Genomic DNA, 25699 nt, shown 5'->3' with positions numbered 1-25699 from the left:
GTTGAACAACAAGAAGAACTGTCCATCCTTTTCTGCCCAGAACTGGGTGAGGCTGAACCAGTGAGAGGTTGCTACCACTGGGCAATGAGGTCACATTATTTTGTAACAGAGTGAGCAAATACTGAATACTTTAAGGAAGGGTAAGAATTTACCCCTAGATAGTGACAATAGGTATGTATTTTCAGCATCTGTACTGGTATGTTAATGGTTTTTTCTTTAAACAAAACTACCCTTTGGCTTATATGTGAACTTCTGGGAAGGAATCTGTGAGGCTGAAGCACTCGTTGCTTGTCACCTGACCTGCAAGCCCTGTGACATTGGAAAAACCAACCAGGTGTCTTGTCCTAGGGTTTCAAGGCCATCAAGGCTTTGGACCTCAGCCCCCAGTGTTGTCTACACATTGTGGTGTGTGTATTTTTGAGGGGAGTGGTGACATGGCTTCTTTGAGGCTCGCGGAAAGCTTATAATTCCCAGTGGCAGTGAATCTCTGTTCCAGAGGGCATGCTTGTTGGCACATTGGCTGTGGGAATGGCATTGCCGACGCTCCTTGTCTCAGCTTGAAAATATTATGGCAGGAAGTCCTGCGTCCGATGATACTAGGTATACATTAAAGTAGTGGGATTGAGCCCAGAGTCTTTTCTGCTCTTGGAGGAGCAGCTTTGATTCCCTTCCTGACATAATTAGCCATTGGTCAAGAAAAAACTTTTTTCATGTATTAAAAGTACCCCAGATAATGTGTGTTCCCGATTGTGTCATTATAATTATTTATGTATATATGTATGCACATATATGTGTATATGTATATGTGTATATATATATGTGTGTGTATATACATGTATATAAAGCTATACTGTTTATTAGAAAATAAACCCAGCTACTAGGGTGGGCTGAATTTATGCACTGTACCATGCTGTTTGTTGGAGAAGACAAAACAGGGTAAAATATTGCTGGAAGATAAGGGCCCTTTAAGCAGAGCATGAAGCAAGACAGCTGCTCAGGCTGGGGTGGCAGGTGTTGGCTGTGGATGGGTGAGTAGTAATTGATAGGCCAAAAGGGGAGGAAGTATAAGGAGAAATTGGGCCGAGCATGCTTCACCTGGAGTATTCCTGTCGGGGGGGCGGGTGGAGGGGGGGGATAGATGTAAGTGGCGTTGAAAATGCAGCATGGGTGAAATGCTGGTTTGGAAAATGTATCTGGAAGTGGATGGCCAGGTGTGTTGTAGAGCAGGCAAAGGGGTAAAGGTCACGTGATTCTACTGATTCATAGACTCTGGATTCAATGTATAAATTTTTGCTGCATTTCTTAGAAATAATTTTCTAAATGTTCAGAAGGAAAGGTGTGCTTTGACTTCTTATTAAGTAGGATTGTTAAAGGAAAAAAAACAATTTTCTGTTTTTAAACTACAAGGAGTGAACCCTGAATAAGTTACGGACCGTAGTTACTAGGCACCACTAGGGAGTGGTGGATTCAGAAAGGTGGTAAAGAGAACAAAAAAGCAGTCAGGAATTGAGAAGCAGCTGAGGATTGCAGGTGGCGAGTGGTGTTGGTGGAAAGAGATTGAGCATTTATTCAGCAGAAGGAGGTGTATGACCGTAATTGAACCCATTCCTTAGGGTACAGCCAAGTGCTGGCAGGAAAGACAGAACCAGAACCGTGAAAAGATTTTGCAGTGCAATACCTGTCTTCCAGAATCCTCCTGGAGAAGAACAATATTGTCGGTTCTACGAGTAACTGGGTTAGAAGTAGCTTTGACAGTGAAAATCTTGGCCTGACCCATTGATGTCTGTAGCAGCACTTTCTAAAAGTAAGGTGCTCACACTCCAGACCTGTAGAAGATATTCCACTGGGATGCAAGAAAACAAAGCAGTAGACGTTCTGCTTATATTTACTTCTGTCTAACGGTAGGAACTGTACTTTACATAGTAGTCTGTCTGCACATTGCCCTGGTTCCTTCGGTGCATGAAGGTCAGCAGCCCCAGGGCATTTCAAGAGAAGAGCGTGGGTTCTGCTGACAAGGGCGACTGACTCTGTATGGAGGTTTATCTCTACCCGATTAAGTAGATTTCCAGATTACAGCATCTTAAGTAGTCAGAAAATCTTACAGCACATTACAGTGGCATGGGGAGTGATCCTTATAATCTTTGGTACCACAAAAACTAATGGGAGCAGATTACCTAAAGGAGTTGTTGAAGACGGATTAGGAATTGTTCTTGTAAAGGCAGGCATTTTGGCCTTTCAAGTGATACTTGGCTGTCGTATTGCTGCCCCGCAGATACTTGAAAAACTAATGCACATAATCTGCTTCCAAAATAGAGATGATAAGTTAATGAATAAGGAAGTAGGTGTTTTCTTTTAACGATCATGTGCTACAGAAAGGACATCTAGAAAATAAGTGTGTGGACACACTTTGATTGCTAAACGATTTTCATTGTGGAAAGTGGTAGCTGTTTTGTTGTGTAAACTCATTCCTTTATACTTGAAAATCTTCAACTAAAATCATGCAAAGGGTTTCAAACTCAGTGAAGATTTTTGTCAAAATGGAACATTTTCCAATTAGTTTGCAAGACCAACTGACTGAAAGGGAAAATGGAAAGTTCCTAATTTTAGTAAAGAAGCCTTTGAATAATTAGTGTAGGAGACTGAAACTGGAGAATTAAGACTTTAAGAATAGTTCTGCTGTTTGGACCCAGGTGTCTATGTGAGGTGTCTTTTTTAAGCTAGACCAGGTAGTGGAGGTAGATATTGAAATGCACTGTCCTTAGAACGTTTCAAAGGTTTGATTCTACCATAAGGTGTTAAACTGAGATTTAAGAAAACAAAACAAAAAAAACCAAACGAAACACATTTGGTGGCAGAGTCATTGAAAGAAGAAGTGTTTTTAGTGGAAAAAAAAGGATTAAGAATAACAGAATTAGTTTTGAATTTCTTAATTTCATCTTTATCTCTGCCTTCTAAATTTATATTTTTGAGTATGTGTTAAATGTGCCTGTAAATGCAGTAGGAAGTGTGTATTGGGGGTTGGACTGAAGTTTTTTTTTTTTTCCTTCTGGTAGGTATATGATTCTTAATTTTTTAAAAATGTTTATTTTTGAGAGAGAGAGAGAGAGAGAGAGAGAGAGAGACAGAGTGTGAGTGGGGGAGGGGCAGAGAGCGAGGGAGACACAGAATCTGAAGCAGATTCCAGGCTCTGAGCTGTCAGCACAGACCCTGATGCGGGGCTCAAACTTATGAACCATGAGATCATGACCTGAGCTGAAGTCGGATGCTGAACCAACTGAGCCACCCAGGTGCCCCTGATACGGTACATGATTCTGCAAGTTGGGAGGCCAGTGGTCCACAGAAGGAGACCCGCTGGGATCTTTCTTACGAAATCATCCTGGTCTCTGTGGGATTGGGGGCTGTTTCAGGGATTCGAGTCTCTTGCGCCCTGGAATGGTAGCCTCAGTGGTGGGGGAGGAAGAAGGACTGGCGGCATTCCTGGGGGACTGAGGGGGGAGGGGGTCTGTTCATTTGCACTGCCTGAGTTGGGCTGTGGGGAGGGTGTGGTCCTACTGAAGGAGGCAGGACTGTGTCCTGCTGGCGAGGTCCTGGCACCCTGGAGGACGGGAGGAAATGCCTTGCAGAGGCTCTCTGCCTGGCCTGTTTGGGTTTCCATCTCTGGCAGAAACGGTTTTGATCATGAATTCTGTCTTCAGAACAGCACTGTCCAATAGTAATAGAATGTGAGCCACATGTCTAATTTTAAATTTTCTAGTAGTTACACTGAAAGGTAAAACAGATGAAGTTATTCAATAACATTATTTAACTAAAAATATCCAAATACCATTTCATTGTGTAATCAATATAAAATATTAATGAGATTTTTTTTCCTCCCATGCTGAGTTTTAAAAACGACTGTTTGGTTTATACTTACAATGCCTCGGTTGGGATTAACCATGTGTTCAGTGCTCATTAGCCAGTGCTGGTGCAGCTTTAGAACATCGATCAGAAATGTTACAGCAAAGTTAGAAGAAATCTGCACATCATCTAGCTTGTGGGTTTGGAGGCCTGGCTGGCTTCAGGATTTTCTCTTATCCCCCATTTTTTTTTTTTTTGCAGTAAGGTTTGTGCCCAACATGGGGCTTGAACTCACAACCCTGAGATCAAGAGTTGCATGCTGTACTGACTGAGCCAGCCAGACACCTGTCCTACCTTATCCACCCTCCATTTTTTAACAGGTGGAGTCCTGTATATTTTTAGAGTACACGTAATGGTTAAGGGATTTGAACACTTGTGGATAGCCAGTGTGCAGGTGACTTGTCTGTGGCTTCTGGAATCTCCTATTTTATTCCAGGTTGGGTGGGGAAAGACTGAGATGCTACCTTTTATCTTTTGACAGGGACTCAACGAAGAGAGGTTGTCCTGCATATAAGGTCATGGAGATGATGTCTCTGAACCTATATTGTCACCTGACTGTTGTCCAGGTGATGTGGCAGAGCTTACGTCCTGGGGGGAAGGCCCTAGACTCAGAAAGAAGATTTGGCTTCAGGTTTCTACTTTGTTCCACACCAGCTTTATCATATGGGCTAATCCTTAGGCTTCTTGGTGAGGTTTCCTCAGCTGGAAAGTGAGCATGGTCATTCGTCATGGTGTGATGGTCAAGTCTGAGTTAAGGATGGGGGAGTGCTGGAAAAAGTGCTGTTAGAAACCGCAAAGATCTTGGGGCGCCTGGGTGGCTCAGTTGGTTGAGTGCCCATGACTTAATCTCAGGTCATGATCTCGCGGTTCAAGAGTTCAAGCCCTGAGTCCGGCTCTGGGCTGACAGCTCAGAGCCTGGAGCCTGCTTCGGATTCTATGTCTCCCTCTCTCTCTGTCCCTCCCCTGCTCTCTCAAAAAATGAATAAACATTAAAAAAAATAAAACAACTTCAAAAGCCTTCTGAGAATGGAGAGGCAGTTGGGGGAGCCGTCCCATCCTAACTGTGGTGGTCCTGCCCTCTCTGATATGGGGAATTTTCTAGAATGGGCCTGTGAAATAACTGTACTGTTCAGAGCTGGGTGTTGTGATGATTCATTTGCTGGCTAGACTGTGCCCGGGTTTTCAAAGCTTGTGTTGCCAAGTTGTGTGACGTGGGCAAGGCTGTGGTGGGTTTGCAGCCTTGGCCTTGTGCATGGTGTGCAACGGGGCCTGGATAGCTGGTGCCTTGTAATAAAACGGCAGTCGAGGGGCACCTGGGTGGCTCTGGCGTGAAGCATCCGACTCTCGATTTTGGCTCATGGTTTGTCAGATCGAGCCCTGTGTTGGGTTCATGCTGTCGGCGTGGAGCCTACTTGGGATTCTGTTTTTCCTCTCTCTGCCCCTCCCCACGCATGTGCTTAAACTTAAGAAGAAAAAAAAAAAAGGCAGTTGATTTCTGCTCCCACTTCTTGCTCCATCTCTTAGGCTTCCAACAATCTCAATCCTAGAAAGCTATCAACTCTCCCCAGGAAATGCAGAACCCAAAGAATTGGGCACATATTTCCATTTCCTTTTTAAATGATACAGTCTCTATTCAAGTTTTACTTGAATATCGATTCATGGTTTGCATAAGCTGTTTGAATTTTAAATGTATGTGTGAAAATCTTGGAGTTCCAATTTTACCCAAGTGATTGTTAGGGGTGCAGCCTGGTCTCACACCTGTGTGACAGGCTGGTGAGGACTTCCTTGTGCTTGTCTGTCAAGAACCATGAAACTTCAGCCAGGAACACGGCAGGTCTCTGGGTGTGCACTAGAGGGCTGTACTATTGGAACTCTGATACATGAGCTCTCCCATTTCAAAACTGACTGATACATGCACGTGTGGTATTTGGGAAAACTTAAGGTGACAAAGCTTTAGTAACGTTGATTCTTTGAAAGAGGTGTTTGCTACTGTTCACTTCTGTGAACTATTTTTAATGTTTGTATCATCTAGCTAAAATTAAACTAGGGTCTTTAAGCATATTTAAACATTGTCTAAGAGTGAATGGGAAAATTTTGGCAAAAATAAGCAAAACCCCCCCCTTATTGAAATCTGGGAGAAATGGGGTTAAAAAACCCCAAATAGCTAATGTCTAATATTATGTGAGAAAGTCAAAAACCTGATTTACCATTTGTCAGACCAGTTAAAAAAATTTTTTTTTTTTTTTTTATTTTTATTTTTAAATTTTTTTTTTTTTCAACGTTTTTTTTTTTTTATTTATTTTTGGGACAGAGAGAGACAGAGCATGAACGGGGGAGGGGCAGAGAGAGAGGGAGACACAGAATCGGAAACAGGCTCCAGGCTCCGAGCCATCAGCCCAGAGCCTGACGCGGGGCTCGAACTCACGGACCGCGAGATCGTGACCTGGCTGAAGTCGGACGCTTAACCGACTGCGCCACCCAGGCGCCCCAAAAAAAAAAAATTTTTTTTTAATATTTATTTTTGAACTGATAAGAACAGACACTACACTTGATCTTAGCCAAAAGGCCGAAAAGCGATTAATATTTATTTTTGAGAGACAGAGACGGAGCATGAGCTGGGGAGGGGTAGAGAAAGAGAGGGAGACACAGAATCCAGAGCATGCTCCAGGCTCTGAGCTGTCAACACAGAGCCCGATGTGGGGCTTGGACTCACCAACCACAAGATCAAGACCTGAGCCAAAGTCAGACACTAACTGACTGAGCCACCCAGGTGCCCCTGTCAAGCCAGTTTTTTGACAATAAACTTATGTTGTCTTATGTAGAGCCAAGTTGTAGGACAAAACAGAAATGACATACTAAGGGAAATTAGCTTATTGAGATACTAACAATAAATGTCTTTTTTTCTAAGTGTTATTTTAGAAAACAGCTTTGTTAATGGATTCCATGATGTTTTGGATTGCTTTCACTTTTGAAATTCCAGTCTCCTATTGAATTACTCCTCCTCCTCCATTTTCCGCCTTACTGTTGGGCCAGAAGGACTAGAAGAAGGAAGTGGTACATGGTCTACTTTTTCGAGGATGGGTACAAGAGGCACATGTCCAGTGGTGATGTCAATGGGCAACCATCTTGGGTAGGATACTCACAAGAGAGCTCAAGCTGTCTTTAATTAGGATTTAATCCTTAATTATCTTTAGGTGAGGCTAAGTTTTGCTGTAATAATCTCAATAACTTAATGTATTTATATCACAGTCTAGTGTGGAACAAATGACTCACTATGGCAGCTCTTCTCCAATAGTGAATCAAAGGCCCAGTGGATTCCATTTTGTGACTCCTCATCTTGTGGTTCTTCATTTCGAACTCTGAGTTGAGGAGAAAGTAGGAAAGAGCGGGGAGAGGGATGGAGAAAGAGAGCTCTTGGAGATTCACATCCATGCTTTTTTTTTTTTTTTTGATGATTTTTTTTTTTTTTTGAGATCTAATAATATGCCATACAATATTCCTGTGACAGGAAGTTGAGTAGTTCTTTCACTCACATTCTCATGGGGAGAACTTAGTTGTCCTAACCTAAATCTAAGGAAGGCTGGGAAATGGAGTCTATGGGTCCAGTAAGGAAAAAAACAAAACAAAACACGGGCAAACATAATACTTTGTCACTGCTCCACTGAGTTTCTGTGACCTCCCCTTGACTCATGGGAAGCTCACGCTACTTTGGCCCACACTGATGGACAAGCAGGCTGTTTGCCTTATAGCCACCATCTCCATTCTGCCCAGTTGTGTGTTTTCTTCTCTCCTGTTCCAACAGGTGTGGGGGAAGGGGCGCAGATCCCTCAGTGCATTGTGTAAGCAGACACCTGTCTGGGGAACAGTCGCCAATCTCCCTGTGTGGTGGGAAATCCCGAATTCAACAAGAGGTTCAATGGAACTGTCTTTCCTTGTTTGACCTTCAGAAAGACCCAGTTCCCCACAAGACTGTTGACGTGCTTATTCTCTTCTGTATCCTTTTCTCCTCTCCTTTACAGTTTGGGCTTGGAGTTGCAGGTGGGGAAGGTGTGCCTAGTAGATACCTCTTGCATAGGGGAGTGGGGTTTCTTTTATAGAAAATCCTTGCAGAGGATTTTCTTTATAATTCCACAAAATCATGAGTTACCATAGAAACAGGTAACAATTCTGAATCTCTTCAAATGATTTTTCTTCTGGGAATATCTACAAGATGCTAAAATGTTTATTCAGTATATTTCAAAATTCCTTGTATTATTGGCGTATTTTATTTCAGTGAGTTAATACAGAGTATGAGTCACCCTGTAGTAAATTTGATGGAGGTATTTTGATTTATTAATATTATACAAGCTTTATTTTGGAATAACTTTAGATTTACAGAAAAGTTGCAAGGATAATCTAGGGACAGAAAAGTTGCAAGGATAATCTAGGGACTTTGCATATACCTTTCACACTGGTGCTTAAGATGATTTAAGTTCATTTTAATGTACTGATTAAGAGTTTCTCTTAATGTTCATATATTGGACAACCATGTTAAATTTGTCAAAACTAAGAAATTAACGTTGGTGAACTGCTGTTAACTAAACTATAGCTTTTATTCTGATTTCACCACTTTTTTCACTAATGTCCTTTTTCTGGTCCAAATCTGGTCCAGGATATTATCACTTGGCACTTGGTTGTCCTGTTTCCTCAATATCCTGTAATATGTTACAGTTTTTCATTTTTCTTTTGTTTTTTCTAAACCTTGACACTTCTGAAAGTGTTTTGTGGTATGTCACCCAATTTGGGTTTATCAGTGTTTTTTCACGATGAGATGGACTTATGGGTTTGGGAGAAAAATACTGCAACGGTGAAGTGTCTTTCTCATCTCTTCAAATGAGGAGGTAGATGATAGAGACCATGGTATCACTGGTGATAATAATATTGACCACTTGCTAAGGTTGTGTCTCCCAGGTTTTGCTACTGGAAAATTATTATTTTCCCATTCCATCCTTTCTTATAAGTCACCAAGTACCATCCACACACAAGAGGTGGGGAATTAAGCTCTACCTCTGGGGCTGTGGCGGGGGGGGGGGGGGGGGGGCGGTATCTTTGTATTTTATTTGGAATTCTTTTGCAGTGAATACTTGTCTTGTTTCCCCAATTTAATGATTCAGTGTCTTATTTATATTAGTTTAGCTTGATACTTATTCTTTAGGTTATATGATAATTATTGTTCAAATTATTCCACCTTTGGCCATTGAGAGCTCTTTCAAGTTGACTGTTGGGTACAAAGAAACCTAGGAATGTTTCCAGTTACTTGGACCTGGATAAATAGGGGCTTCTCCACTTCCTCAGTGGTAACTGTTACATGAGAAGCATGTTATGATCTTTGTAGATCAATAATACCCGTCTATAAGAAAGTATATAGAAACTTGGCAGTGTTTATGAAAGTCATAAGCATTTAGTAATATAATTAGCATTACAAGCTATTTCAGAGACTAATCCCTGCAAAAGACCCTTGATACAAGATTCTTAGGGGCTTAGAGGAAATTAGAAGAAACCACCCTACCTCCTCTGTTTTATAGATGAGAAATGAAAGCTTCCAAAGTTTAAGTGATTTGCCTACACAAAGCCAGGACTAAAACTTACTTCCAGGGCCTTATAAAGCTAGTTCTTTCCACTGAATCAAGCAGTTAGTCGTCCTCCTGTTTTTTGTTTTTCAAACATGAATACTCTGGAATATTTTGCAGATATAGAAACATAGTTGCTACGTAATGATAAATACTACTGGAGGAAGAATTTTGCATGTTTTACATAGGCATATTAAGTTGATAGCTTGTACTAAAGAGCACCTTAAAAACAATTTATTTAATTTCATATTTTGATAAGGTTTTCAGCACAGAAAACCAGTGTTCTGGGTCTTTTGGATATACTTTGATGTCAGAATTTCTGTTTAACTGGTACTAATTCAATTGCCCTGATTTTATTTTGAGCCATGTCCACTTTAGTATAAATGTAGCAGGAGAAAAAGCATTTCCTTTTATGCTCAGAAAGTGACATGGCGTGTGTGCATTGAAATGACAGTGTTAGAAGAAGATGGAGAATGTGTGGAACCAACGTGTTAATTTTACCTGCGGTTAATTCAGAGGTAGGTGTTTATCTTATTTTCACAGCCGTACACATTCACTGCCACTGGGTGTTATCCTTATGAGTGATTACCATTACATTAACTTGGTCTTCCAGGAGGGGAAGGATGACGTGAATTTCGTTTTAAAAGGCAGCATTGGTTAGTACAACATTTAAGAAGTGTTTTGCCTATGTCAGTAAAAAGCTATACCATTATGTTGATGGATTTGCTACTTTGTGTCCTATTAAGTATAAAATGTGACCATATATTTTGGATTCCAGCTTCTTTTCTGGTTTGTTGAGCACACCGGTGCTTAAGACGATGATTTAAATTAGTTTTAATGCACTTGGGTAATCAAGCGTACAATGCTTTGAAGCCACTAGCAGAGAAAAAGAAGAGGGCTATTCCAGCCTTCCCCACTAATGAGACCCATAAATCAACAGAATGAACATGGAAACTTCAGGGAGCCTTGAGATCTAATTTCAAACACCTTAAAGTTAGGACTCCTTTTCTTGGGTTCAGACTTGCTGGGACCATAGTGCCTTAGGGTAATGGCTGAGCTGAAAAATCTGGGTATAAAGTGGAGAACTTCTGTAGGAAGAAAGCAGCTGGGCCACATACTCTCTTACCCTTCGGATTGGACAGGCTTGGGGTTATTAGGAGGTCTGGGCCTGAAGGAGTGGAAGAGTTTTCGGTATTGGTATTCATGTTCCAAACATAGATTATCTGAGAAATCATAACATGACTGCAAGAGGGAGAGCATTTTCCTTTCAGTGTATCATTATAGTGGGCTTCTGAAGCTAACTCTGCTGCGATAAATTTGGAGCATAAAAGCTTTTTGAGACAAAAGGAAGGAGCCTGAACTTTAGAGAATACATTGGACACCTCCCTAAAAGAACAGAGAAATGCCTTTTAGACTTCAGGTACATCTGTGGCAAATATGAAAACAAGCTATTTCTAGGCCTCTGGCAGAGGAGACTGGTCACTCACTGTGTTCTTAAAAACAAAGAAAATAGGCAAGAGACATTTGGAATAAAAGATCCAAGGTTTCTAGATGTTGTTGGTTCAGGCAGTGTCAGAAACTCTTAGCTCTTCTCTTGCAAGCTGACTTTGGACCGTATACATAGACATATTTGAAATGCAGACTCCACTCCCATGTATTTCACCCTGGTACTGGTCACGTCTATGTGCCGGTGCATGATGGGATGAGAGTTTAGGACTCCAAAGTGGTGTTAGAAGTGAGCTGAGAAGAAATGACAGTGTCCTAGGGATCCTTTTTGTTTAATTTCCCCCTTGAAAACACACTGGAATCCTAGAGCACATGAAGGTACTTAATTCTAATAACTGTAGGACTATTTGCATAGTAGGTAGGTTTCTGTGGATTTTAGTAATGTGTTGTCTTTGATCGTTACTGGGAACCATTTAACTACAAGGTGTAATGGCACAATTATTTTGCCATAAAAGTTTATATTTTGATTTGGGCTGTGTGTAAATCATCTTAAAGGGTGTGTGTGTGTGTGTGTGTGTGTGTGTGTGTATGTGTATGTATATTCTATGTATAGGAGCAGGCCGGGGTTGGGGTGGCTTTTAAATTGCTTACACTGAATTTAAAATTCTAGGTGTTTTTTGTTTTTTGTTTTTTTTAGAAATACTATGATGGCTAAAATTGAAATATTTGTGGTCATTAAAAACAAAGCAATCAGAGAGAATGGATTATTTTCATATTCAAAAGAAAATTCAAAATCAGAAAGCCTTCTGGTTTTGAAATGAAAAGCACAATGTTTATATATTTTTTAAGACTCAAGTTTTATAGCTATTGGAATTTCTTGCTTGGCAGGTTTTCTTTCTCTTTCTTTCTTTCTTTCTTTCTTTCTTTCTTTCTTTCTTTTTAGACTAAAAATGACATTACTTAAAGTGCTTCTCTGAAATGGCTCTTGTAGACGTTGAAACAGAATTAACTGTAGCCTTGTACTTGATTATATCACATCAGATTGTAGAACAATAAGGGTGTTTTGCCTGGTCCTGAGGTGGAGGAAGGTGTTAGTAGGGCTGTTCCTTTCACTTAGGGGGATAATGAGGGATAAAGTGATCAAAGTGGTTATGGAATGTAATTTAATCTGTATTTATGAAAGACTTCATTTTCCTAACCAAGTATCTCATGGTGGTACTCACTGTGTGTTTTCAAGTCCCTTTTGTTTACTTGATTGTTTTCAGACTGAGATGCAGCTGTTAGCACTACATTTTACCCATAAACACTCGAGCATACATATTATTAACTAGAGCTCAGTATTTATCGTTTTCTGTGTTTCCAATTACATGCACTGAAATGAACAAGTCTTACCTGTACCCATTGAATTTTGAGAAATGTATACACTCATGGAACCCAGATTCAATTGGGTGGAGAGCTTTTTAACCTTACCTAAGAGTCCTGTCCGCCTTTTTCCACTCATTCCTACCCTCTGCCCTAGAGACCTTGACTGTTCTGATCTTTTCACTATAGGTTAGTTTTCCCTGTTTGCAAACTTCATGTAAATGAATTTATACGGCGTGCCCTCTTGGGTACAGTTTCTTTTACTCACCATATTTTTTTGGAGATGCACTCATATTACCATCTGAGTAAGTAGTTCATGCCTTTTTGTTGTTGAGTAGTATTCCGTTGTACAAGTAAAACAGTTTGGTCAGCTGGTCATTTGTTGATGGATACCTAGGATGTTTCTAATTTGGTGCTGTTGTGACTAAAGCTGCTATGACCATTGTTGTGTTAGTCTTTTTGTGGACATATGCTTTCAATTCTTTTGGGTAAATACTTAGGCATGGAATTTCTGTGTTGTAAGGTAGGCATATGCTTAGTTTTATAAGAAACTAATGATCTTTTCCCAGAGTGGTTTTACTGTTTTACTCTCCCGCAGAGAAAGAATGAGCATTCTGTTTGCTCCATATATACACCAACATATGGTATTGTCAGTCGTTTTCATATTGATTTTTCTTAATGTGTAGTGGTATCTCATTATGTTTTTAATTTGCATTTCCCTGATGACTAATGGTGGTGAATGACTTTGAATGTACACTTTGGTCATCTCGTGAAATGTCTGTTCATTCTTTTGCACACTTACTAATTGTTTTTTCTCTGAGTTGGAATTCATTATCCTGGATACCAATCTTTTTTATCACATGCACAATGCATTTTTTTTCTCCCAGTCTGTGGCTAGCCTTTTAATTTTCTTTCTGTTTGTTGATAAGCAGAAGGTAATAATTTTGAAGTCTAATTCATTTTTTTATATGGTTGATTTGTGCCATTTAAGAAATCTTTGCCTATGCCTAAATTGTATACTTTCCTTTGATTTCTTTAGTAGCATTACAGTGTTTTTAAAAAATTATTATTATTTTTTTATTTCAGTCTCGATGTTTATTGACTTGGGTCAATGTTGGCATTTTATAGTCCAGAATTAAAATAATGGAATTTTAGAGCTAGAGTGGACTTCTGAGATCATCCTGTTACCTACCAATACCTCTTTCTGGATGAGAAGAATTGCAGTTTTAATCTTTAAATTTGGGCCTGTGGTTAATTTAGAGTTAATATTTGTGTGTAGTATAAGACAAGGATCCAGGTTCATTTTTTCCATACTGATACCACTTGTTTCGGCATCATTTGTTGGAAAAAATTTTCCGCCTTTGGGTGCCTTCTGTCAAAAATCAGTCAACTATGGGGCGCCTGGGTGGCTCGGTCGGTTAAGCGGCCGACATCGGCTCAGGTCATGATCTCGTGGTCCATGAGTTCAAGCCCCGCGTCGGGCTCTGTGCTGACGGCTCAGAGTCTGGAGCCTGTTTGAGATTCTGTGTCTCCTTCTCTCTGACCCTCCCCCATTCATGCTCTCTCTCTCTCTCTCACTCAAAAATAAATAAACGCTAAAAAAATATATATAAAAAAAAAATCAGTCAACTATATCTGTATGAGTCTATTTGGTAGGTTCTAGTCTATTTTATTGACCTACTTGTTGATTGTTGAGCCAGAACCACACTGTCTTGAGTCTTGTAGCTTCAAAAGCAAGTCTTCACATGAAGTTGTGTTAAGTCTTCCAATTTTGTTTCCTTTTTTGGTGATTGATATTTGTAGGACCTTCATGTTTCTATATAAATTATAGAATCAGCTTGTCATTTTTTTTTTTTTTAAACAAAATAGGAATTGTGGTGAGACTGTGATTTGCATTGTCTTGATGCTGGATTCCTTGGTGTTTACCAGATCAAACTGTTTTCATAATTATAGGGAGACATTGCTTGCTTTCACACTCTCATTTTCTTTCACGTGTACTTTAGTCTTTGAGAGGCTACATAATGTGTGATCTTGTAATAGATTGAGTGCAGAAGCAGATTGGAAAATTTAGCTGCCTTCTATTCTAAATACGAAGGATATTGGCAAAAATGTAAAACAATGCAAATATTCTCAATTTTATGCTTTTAGGAAGACTTTTCATAAAAATTTGTGTTAATGTCTAATGAATGTTAATTTTTTTTTATTTTATTTTTTTTAACGTTTATTTATTTTTTGAGACAGAGAGAGACACAGCATGAACGGGGGAGGGGCAGAGAGAGAGGGAGACACAGAATAGGAAGCAGGCTCCAGGCTCTGAGCCATCAGCCCAGAGCCCGATGCGGGGCTCGAACTCGCGGACCATGAGATCGTGACCTGAGCTGAAGTCGGACGCTTAACCGACTGAGCCACCCAGGCGCCCCATAATGAATGTTAATTTTAAATGAACTATTGTAACATAATTTTGTTTTATTTCTCATGGTAAATGTGACAGATATCTCATCCACAGAAATTAAAACTTTTTGGATCCTCCATAGTTTTTAAGAGTGTCAAGGAGTCCTGAGAAAAGGAATTTGGAAGCTTGCTGCTGTAGATCAAATTTGGGATAATTAACATGTTAACAATATTCATTCTTCGAATCCGTGAACATGGTGTATCTCTACATTTATTTACATTTTGTAGTTTTCAGTATAGACCTTCAGAGATACCTTTTGGTAAATGTATCCTTAAGTATTCTATGCTTTGTGATGCTATGTAAATTTTCTGATGGCTTGCTAACTTATACAAATATATTTGATTTATACTGGCTGACCTTGTATTCTGCAAATTTGTGAAATTCAGACCTCATTCTGGTAGTTCCATGTCAAGAATTGTGAAGAGTTTCAGCTGTTTTCCTGGTTGCAGGCTAACCATTTAGCCTCCCACAGTTTTATAGATGCTGACAGAAGATAAGAGAATCCTCAGAGACAGGAGACTTGATTACTCATGGCACATCAGGCAGTATGAACTTCATGTTTACGTTTCTTCCCATAGCTCCTTAGTCCCGTAGGGCTGCTAACTTCGTGGGTTTGTATCACAGGCAGGGAGCCCCGAGCTTAGCAAAATCCATTCTCTGGAAGGAGCTGCTAACAGATTTTGCCTAACCTTTGCCCCAGAGAGACCTGTTTTTTTTTTGTTGTTGTTGTTGTTGTTGTTTTGTTTTTTCATTTTCCTGGACAGCAAACAAATCTTTTTGCTCCAGAGGGAGACACTATCTCTGTTGTCCAAGGCTGTGGACTTTCCAAACATCCTTGAAAAGATTATCCAGATCAAAAGCTGATATAAGACCTGCAAAAACACAGCAATGGTTCTCCTTGTGATTACCACTGTAGGTTTTTTTTTTTTTTTTTTTTTTCAGTTTGTCCTGATTCTACCCCTTAAACTTTATCTTTTATACAGATGCTCAGTCTGGTAGTTCCCCAGATCTTGTTTTGAAGTATCACTTCGCTACTTATTGGGGGCTTAGTTCTCTAGCCTTTGAGTTTATGGTCCTTTGATGCCTTAGTCCTGCTCTGTTGACCCAGCCTCTTTTCTCATACTCCCATCCGCAACCCTGATGCTCACCTTCAGTCGAGGACTTTTCTTGAGGCAGTTCTCTTCCCTGCCATGTTGGTCTGTCCCTTCTGCTTCTCCCAACCCTACCACTGTTACAGAGATCCAAACATAGATCAAACCCCACCACTGTTCCATACTTCCCCAACCTGTTCACTCTTCCCACGACCGTTAATCTTTCTCTCTTCTCATCACCTAGGGCACGAATTAACAGCCATACGTAAATGAATACGTACATAGTCAATTGCACTTGCTTAATTACAGAATATTACTGTGTAGAGAAAGGCAGAGGTTAACCATTTTATGTTTCTTTGACTAGACAACACTGGTATGGTGGCTCTCTGTGCTAATTTTGTTCTCCCAAAAAATGTACGAGTGCATGAATGGATTGATTTTTATGCCTTGTGTGTTTTCAGTGCCCGGCATGGTGTTGGGAACGTGGTAGATGCTTTAGTCATGAATTCAACACCTAAATATTTATGAAGTCTTTATATTGTAACCTCAAGAATGAGTTCTAAAACTTAGTTCTATGGGGAATGGGATTTGACCTGTAGGATGTACAAAAGTAAAAACTTGAAAATTTTTAATTGAAGAATTAACATACAGTATTATCTGCAGGTATGCAACATGGTAGTTTGATTACATTACAAAATGACCAAAATTCTTATGTTGTCAGTATTAAGCATACTTTTGAGGGAGAGTAAAAGAGCAGGAAATTGAAAAATGAATTAGAGCTGCAGTATTTTAATTCTATTCTTTTTAGTTGTACTGTTGAATGTATGTCACGTGAGGGAAGTCCGGTCACCTATCTACTTTTACCTTTAGTAATATTATGGTTAATAACAATGTTGTGTCTACTTCCCGAAGTATAAACACCCTGTAATAATTAAGGGTTGGAGAAATACTGGGCTAGGAGGAGGCATGTTGGAATACAGACTGCTATTAAAAATTAATGGACTTACTCATAGGTTCTTGGATCATCTGGAAAAATGTGGTGGAGACTTCGGAGGGGTTTGTGAGTAGACATGAAAGGGAGGGGGCCTTTGCAAAGTTGTTACTTTTTAAGGGGACCAGAAATCAGAGTTTGGAAGGCTAGCAACGTATTAATGGCTGACAGTGGCTCCTGATCTGTTCCTTGATAAGCTCTAGCATTCTCATCAGGGCCTCCTTGATCCATTCACGTGGAGCTACTGGAGAGACTTGGGTGCTCTGAAACCTCATGTTACTGGCAGGCTCCAAGGCCATCTTTGAGTAAGGCCAGTCTGTTCGTAAAGATGGAAGGGGCCAGGAATGGGATGGGGTGGGAATCAACTTGGATAAATGCTTTCCCCTCCAGCTCTCCATCTCCTATATGCCTGGAGCAGGCGCACAGGAAGCATGGAAATCATGCTTCTCCAAAGCCAGGTGTCTCTGCATGGGGCCCACACTTGCCATTCTTACCAGGAAAAGGTGATTGTGCTCTGCTGTTCTGTATTTGCTCTTAGCAGTTGCAGCTGGTTTGATGACAGTCCGATTCTTCTCTCTAACCCATGTCTGCCCGTAGTAAGCCTCAGTCTTGGTGAGAGAGAATGACCTTCCCAGGGAGAAGGGGTGTGCTTTGCTAAAGGACTTATTTTTTTCTCTAGCCTCGTTTGCTGTTTTCGGGAGCTCACTTCTCTGATGGCCCAGGTGCCTTACCTTGAACTGTTTAAAGCATTGGTTAAGGATCAGACATACCTGAATTAAAGTTGTTGCTCTGCTTTTTACCAGCAGTAGGACTAATGGGCAGTCATGTAACCTGTGTGAACTTTAGTTTTCTGAGTGAGGAATAATACATAGGTGGCTATGTCATGTAATAGGATTAAATGTAGAGCTCTGAGGTCATTACCTGGGACATCAGTTGTCCATCCATAGATTGTGGTGGTTGTCATAATCATACTTGTAATCAGGCATCAGAAAATTTGTCATCTGAGACTTCTGTGAAGGTAAATGGACTTCACCTAGGCAAAAGTATGAAGTGGGCAAGGCTTATCTGTGGCATCTCTAATTCCTCTTTTCTTCATTCTCCATTGACCTCTCCTTTCCTCCTTCCTGGACCCAGTGGCATTCGATTTTCTGACTGCCTTCCTCAAATGGAAAAGGTTAAGAGTCTGATCCTGGTATCGCTGTGCTGTTGGAACCAAATGTCATGCAAATAAGAGATTGGCAATCAAGCTGCCTTTGTTTGGCCCAGGAGCAAAGAAGGTTTATTTTTTTATTTTATTTTTTTGTTTGCATTTTTAAATGTTGGAAACAAATCAAAAGAAGAATAATTTGTGACACATAACGTATGAAAGCAGATTTCAGTGCCATGAGTCAAGTTTAACTGGAGCACAGCCCCGCTCAGTTGTTTACATGTTGTCTACAGCTGCTTTCTCCATACACCCTCAAGCTTGAGTGGCGACAGAGGCCGTACAGAGCTCCCGCGTCACTTTCTGCTGCGATTCACGGTGGCGCAGGTGTAACTTGACAGTGTTTTGAGTGCCACATATATGCCTTTATAGCCTCTGCACCCCTCTGTTGTTGAAGGAAGTGGTAGAGCGGGATGAGGCCGTGCTGAAAGAACCCACCATCTGCTTTTCCTTCTGTGGGCCAGGCGCTCAACACGGCACACCATGCACACGGGAGAGCAGCTGAGAAAAGTTAGAATGTAAAACCAGTATCCCATTATGGTAGAGTTTCTCTCCCCGATGCCCCAAACTGAAGTGAAGTTGCGACCAAAGTAAGTTTTCAAGTGGCTTGTTAGCCCGGTCAGAAGAGCTAGTTGTTGGTGGTGAATTAATGCAATCTTGTTTCATCACCACAGTTGAAGAAATAGGTTAAGAGAAAACAAAATTCCTCAAACTTAGTATTCTCTCGACAAGAACCACTGTTCGAGGATACTGCGCTCGATGTCTGTAGTCAAGCAGTGAGGCAGATGGTTTTCCTTGCTTCTTGATGAGTCCACAAATACTAACTCTGCTCAGTTGTTGGTTGCTTGGATCGATGTAGAGTTTGAAGTGATGGAAAAGTTAGTGTCTATGGATAGTCTGTACAGAACAGCTACATACAGGAGGGAATGTTCTCAAAGAAACAAAACATAGATTCTACTTCAGATTGTACTGAATTCAACATGGTTAATGACTGGTGATAAAGATGTGTGGCTCAGGGATGCCTGGCTGGCTCGGTGAGTAGAGCATGTGACTCTTAATCCCAGGGTTATGAGTTTGAGTCCCATGTTGGGTATGGAGATTACTTAAAAATTGTAAAAAAAAAAAAAAATGTGTGGATCAGAAAAAGGCTTAGTGGGATAAGTTTACAAAGCTTGTGAAAATACAGGGTGTTGAAAAGTCTATAGCTATTGATTTTATCAGCAGGTACGTTGGAAGTACTTGAATTTGTCTTGTGTTATTGAACAAGTGCCAATGGTAGACTTAATTTGTTCTCTTAAACTAAGTTAGTGACTTCTGTGAATTTTTGTCAGAAATAAAAACTGAATATCCTGATTTGCCCTACCACACAGCACTTGGATGGCTTTGCTCTGGGAAGAGTATATGTGTTTTTTTGTGAAGTTTTAAACTTGAGGGCCAAGATGAAAATTCTGAACAGAAAGTACTGCCTTTAGCCACTAATAGCGGACGCTGAGTGGCTTTGGAAATTAGCTTTTGTTTCAGACTTGATAACGAGCTAACATGGAACTGCAACTGGAAACAGTGCTTCTATGTGAAACTTAATACTTAAATAGTTTATTGAGACAACAGACACCGTTCAAATCACTAGAATGTTACGCTCTTTCATGTCTTCCTTTGTTGTCAAGTTAAAATAAGGAATGGGATCTCTCTTCTCAATCCAGTTGGTAGTAGTTAATTTTTCTTAGCTCAGTTGAAATACTGGCAGTGCTTTTCAGACCTCAGTGCAAGTCCAGAGGAAGTTCCCCTGCGTCCGAATCCATTTAACTGTGCAAATGAGGAGCTTTCACCTAATTTCGGTGGGAATCTGCAATGTGAAATCCTAAAAGGAAAATATTAGCTGAAGACTCTAATAGAATTTCTTAGAATGCCATCCGTGTGCTGAATGCAGTTAATTAAAATCACACTCCTGGATTAGTACTACATATTTGTGTGAAAAGAAATTTTGAAGATGAAATACGTAAAATCACATTACAGATCAGTAATGTGCAATTGATTTTGAGGATAGAGAATGCTGACTTTGAACCCCAGATAAGCAAATTGTCATCTCCCAAATGGAATATCATTCTTCACAGTAGGAGGCTTCTATGACAAATAACTGCATTTTATTATGTTTTGAACTTTGTCAGTATAAAATTTGTGGGAAGCTCTTTTTTTTTTTTTTTTTTTTTTTAAAGTATACGTGTTGAAATTCCCTCTTGGCCCACAAAAACTAAAATGTTTATTATGTGGCCCTAAACTGAAAAATTCTGCTAACCTCTCATTTGTATGTGTCTATTTCTTCTGTATCTATCTTCAGGGGATGAATGTTTTTGTGTCCTGATAAAGGTCAGTATCCAAAACCAATAGTGGTAAGGGAGATTTTGTCCTTTGGCTCTAGATGCTAAGCTCACTTAGACTTCACTCTTGTTCTTACGTAGTAGTAGGTTGTCTATCAGAGGGCAGAGCACAAAACAGAGCATGAGATTCCCTTTCCTGGTCCCTTTTAGGTGTCCTTCTCCCCTGAGAGATGGCTCCACTCAAGGCCTCGTTTCTGAGAGCTTGGAATGAGGAGGGGGGTGGTGCCGGCTCCATGTACTGATTTCTCTCCACCGCTCCTTTGGCCCCCACCCCTGTCTGCCTCTCTTCCTCCTTGCGTTCAAGGAAACACATCTTTCATCTCTCAGAGGTCCAGCACCCATTCTTGCTATTCCCTCTGGGTCATCCCTTTTGATTTGGAAGATTTCCTTGAAGGCCTGGACGATGAGCTGCCTACTCCAGAGTTGTTGCTGTTCCCTAAAGCTTCCTTGGGAAGAAGAGGGGAGAGGAAGTGGGTAACAGTGACCCTTCTACCCTTGACACCCCTGGTGAGTGTGAATGTGTGTGTGCACCCATGCACGTCCACATGTGCATCGTCTGGAAGTCCTGGGTTGGGATTCTTTTCAAGCTTGGCAGACCTAGGACCCCCGTAGCATAGGCACCTGCTCACACACCGCTTTTTTGCTCACAAACAAAAGAGATCAGGGGTGACTATGGTCATCAGTGTTTCAGTGTTTGCCTCTCAGTTTCCTTTTTTCTTCCTTCCTGTCCCCAGAGGCCCACTGCCATTACTCTTTTGTGCAGTTTTAACTTATCTGGGTTATTTATGAGAGGGTGGATGGGTGTAGCGCTCCTGACAGACTGAGAATGTCAAACACTCCTCCACAGTGCTGGGTACAGCCCATGATGCAAAGGAAGCTCTTTGAGACCTTGGTCTATTGATCATGTCGAAAGTGAGCGTAGCATGTGGGAAAATGACTCAGTGGTGTGACTTCACCATTGCCCTTATTTTAAACTTCTTACAGGGGAAGTATAACCTAATTCTGACAAAGATTTTCAGCCAGGGCCGGGCTTGCCTTTGACTAAGTGATGTGTCACATTCTCTCTGCCGGAAACGCACATTCTTAACGCCAGTCATCATGGTCCTGGCTAGAAACCTTTTGGAGAGGTGTTGGTATTTGGTAGATTTATTTTTTTTTCCAGCTGCCCACAAAAAACAAACTCAGAAATATCTTTTTTTTTTTTTTTTCCTTTGAAAAGTTTGTTGGAATAGTTGGTCATTTCTCCATCTGGAGATGTTTGTTGTTGCTGTGCCAGCAATGGTTTGCTTAGGGCCATGGCAAGGTGACTGTGGCCCTAAGTGAAGGGTAAAATAAACTGGGGCAGCGTGCCTGTCTGGGAAGGTGAAACCTCACGGCTGACGTTAGGCGGTGGGTGGCTAGCCATGGCCGGTGGCCATGGGTCCTCGCTTCAAGTGTGGCTGGGATTCGCTTAAAGAAGCCCTTTAAGTGATGCCTGCCCCGTTGCTCCCAGAAGTGGATACTTCCTCACTGTTGCGTGGTTTTGTGCCCAGAGAATGCCCAGCCTTGCTAGCCCACACTGAGAATTTCCCAGCCCACAGTGGGAACTTCCCAGAAGCCCAAGGACCACACCTAATTTACAAGAAAAGGAGCTCCAACTTCTTTCTCCATTCTTTACAGCTCATGGAAGAGGCATGTTCTCACAGACTCACTGTTAATGTAGAGATGCTGTTGCATGCAGCCCCTTGAAAGTGGGGGCCTTGCTCCTGTGTTTGTCCATAGTGTCAGCTCACAGCGGACCCTAGTAGAGAAGGCAGTGTGGTATGGGGAAACCAGATCAGCATTCCAGGTTGGCCAGTAGCTGTAAGATCTCAGACCATTCCATATCTCTGGGTATCTCCTTGTTATTTAATTGCTGGGTTGAGTGAGAGGTTGTCTAATGCAGTGGCTGTCATCCTTGCTATGCATCAGAAACACCTGTGGACTCCTTATCCCATGGATACACATGATTGGGGTCACCTCCGAGGTGAGTTCAGTAGGTCTGGGTAGAGCCTGGGAGTGAATATTTTTCCAGGATTTCTCAGGGCCAGGTTTGAGGACCACTCCTGTAGTCACGTCTATCCATTATGAATAAATTAAAGAAGTAACTAAATAGGTAATAGGAGCAAAGACTGACCAGTTAAAGATACTTCACATGAGGTGTGTTAATATGTCTTAAGTAGGACCTTTGGGCAGGCTTAAAAACTACTGAAAATGGAGTGAGGTGAAATATTATTTATTTATTTATTTAGCCTTAATAGAAACCTCAGGATTGTTTTGTACTCTGGCATGTGGAGCATCCCATTCTGAGTGACATGGAAGAATGCTGAGGCCAGGGGACAGGGAAGATGGGACTAAAGCTTAGGGATGGTAGCAAAAGAGATGGCAGATGGGTGCCTGAGCACAGGGTTGGAATTTCTGCTTTCTGTCAAGGCTGAAGGTGGTTCTTACACTCTTGATTTTCACATCACTGGGTTAGACACTGAGGGGTATTCCTATGCAATCTAATAAAACTGTGTTTAATACAGTGTGTTCTATCTTCTTGTGGGCTGTGCCCTACATGCTGGAAGTTCTCAGAAGATGAGAAGCTCAAAAGAGGGAGACAAGATTATGAAAAAGTAACTAGAATGCCATCTGCTAAGTGGTAGTCATTTGTGAGTATGCAGGAATAATTTTGGGAGTGTGAAGCCATCAGGGAGGGCTTCACAGAAGAAGCGATGCCGGACTTGACTTGGAAGCCTGGGGTGGGTGGGTCTGTATGGTGGAAGAAACAGGGTCCATGGGGTTACAGGTGCAGCAGCATGACCCAACGAGGTGAGGTCCAGGGACTACAGGTGTTACTTGCTTGTGAAGTAGACAGAGCATCAGAAGACCAGGCTCAACTTCATGGGCTTTGGGTTCCAGACTTGGAGATTTGAGTTTCGTATCCTAGAATTTTGAAATATAGTAAGTGGAGATGGCCCAGGTTAGGTCTGCTGTTTAGAGAGGTCAGAACGACTAACTAGACGGTGGCCGGCTGAAGTCAAATTGGTAAAGCTTGTTAATTGAGTGTTGAGAGTAAGGAAGAGGAAGAGTAGAGGCTGTTTCTTAGGATTTTGGCTTGGGTGATAAATGGAAGGTCTTGACACCTTTTGACATACGCATTGCAGGGAGCAGAAAGCAGAGTTATTAGTTGAGAGGTTGAAGGGGTATGTGGACCTTTAGACAAAAATATCTGGTGAGCATTGGAGAAGCGTCTGTGCCCAAAATAATAGATTCAGGAGCGATCAAATAATAAAATTGTTCTACTTCTGGAAAGTGGGGAAACCAAGAAACACCTAAATCTGTATTAGTTAGCTATTGCTGTGTAACACAATTATCCCAAGTGATGTCACTTAGTGGCTTAAAACCACAAGCATCTATTATCTCATAGTTTGTGTAGGTCAGGATTCCAGGAACAGCTTAACTGGGAGTCTCTGTTTCAAGATCTTGTAAGGCTGTAGCCAAGTTATTGGTTGGAGCTGTGGTCTTATCTGAAGGATTGACTTGGGAAAGGATACACTTCTGAGGTCACTCAAGTGATTGGGGGTAGGTCTCGATTCCTTGCTGGCTGTTGGTTTAAGCTCATTTGTGTTTCACCACTTGGGCCTCTCTGAACAGTGTCTCACAACATGGTAGGCAGCTAGCTTCCCTCAGAGTGAGCAAGAGTGTGGGCAACATGGAAGCTGCAGTCTTTCTGTAACCTAATCTCAGAATTAGAAGTGACCACACTTTGCCATATTCACTAGAAATGAGTCACTTGGTCTGCCTCATGCTCAAGGGGAATGGATTACTCAAGAGCCTGAATCCCAGGACATGAGAAACATTTTAGAGGCTGTGTAGCACAACATTCAAAAGGTGAGCTGATGGATGGGTAACGGAGCAGCAGCAGTAACAGTGGGAAGGGCAAGTGAAGACTCAGGAGGGTGTGGTCTCACCTGCAATGGAAGGAGGAAAGAAATTCAAATACAGCCTAGGTTATGATTCGGTTAAAAAAATTCATGATCTTGGGCTTAACAAAAAAAATTTGTTTCTTGCTCTTGCAGATATTCACTACAGGTTGCTTTGGGCTCTGCACCCACATAATCATCCCCAGGACATGTCCATTAGGGTCGTCTAGGGTTTCTTCCTGTCATTTTTACTATGGGACCTAAGCTGACAGAACTGGGGAAATTACCACCATCTGAATCGATGCCGGTTGCCTTGGCAGACAAGGGATGTTGAGAGGGAACCATGCGTCAGCTCTCAGGACTTGAACCCATGTTGCTCCTTTCACATCTCACTGGCCACATATGGTCCTGTGGTCTTCCTCACTTCCTGTGATGTATCTAGAGAGTGGGGGTTCAGAGACATTTGGTAATTTGCACCATGACAACCCTGGAGGGAAGGATCATGAGTGTCACTCTCCACAGAGAGGACAGCATGTCTGAACGTGGTATTGGCATTGGCAGGGATGTCACTGTTGTTCGTGTTGGCCTGGGTAGTGTTGTGGGGAGATGAGGCATACCCTCATGGCAGTGGGCTGAGGCATGAATGGGAGATGAGAAAGTGGAGAGAGCTAGTAGGAAGAAATAGTTAGAAACTGCTTTTTTTCCAGCAGAAAAGAAGCTCCAGTCACTAGCCTTCCTGCATTCTTCTTCGTTATCACTGACTGGCATCATGGTGGGTTTTTGTAATGTGTATCAGATACGTGGAGGCAGATTCCTTCTAACTGTGGAGTTCTGCTCTGTCCTTAGCCTTTGATGATAATCTCAGAAGTGACCAGTGGGAGTTGACTGAACACCGTGTGCCCTTTCAGTGCTGCATTTAAATAAGAAATTGCTCCTTTTAATAGTTTTCCGGTGGGGCAAAGTTGCCAAGCTTTTTGAGGAAACTTACTTAACGTCTGTTGTTCTTGATACTGCCTTTTTATTTTTTTATTAACTGGATTTGGAAGTTTGGTTATAATAAAATCTGATACAATCTCCAAATTTGCTCCAAAACATCAGTTTTCCATTTTAGCTGAGTTCAGGATTTCAAGAAGGATATATGAAAGTTCTCGGGAACTTGCGGAGTGGTACGGACACAAGCTTTTGTTGCCACTGATGCCATTAATTTTTGGTGGTTGAGAAGTAATAGAGTGCACATTTTCCTGTTGTGAACTGAAGTCAAGAGGCAGCGATCTGCCGCTGGTAGCTGAGGCATCAATTATATTTGATTTCGCAGAATTTTAAAAAGTAGGTTTAACACACAGGGT

General features: G+C 41.3%; 1 protein-coding gene and 1 pseudogene across 2 annotated transcripts in view; one reads left to right on the top strand and one right to left on the bottom strand.

Moving 5' to 3' along the window:
- The window catches only part of LTBP1 (latent transforming growth factor beta binding protein 1), a 398959-nt gene that overhangs the window by 76669 nt on the left and 296591 nt on the right, over positions 1-25699 (top strand). The window lies entirely within an intron of this gene.
- Positions 6306-6475, bottom strand: LOC122216772 (annotated as a pseudogene).

The sequence above is a fragment of the Panthera leo genome, chromosome A3, assembly GCF_018350215.1.
Source record: "Panthera leo isolate Ple1 chromosome A3, P.leo_Ple1_pat1.1, whole genome shotgun sequence".
Classification (NCBI taxonomy): Eukaryota; Metazoa; Chordata; class Mammalia; order Carnivora; family Felidae; genus Panthera; species Panthera leo.
This window is presented reverse-complemented; position numbering and strand designations above follow the sequence as displayed.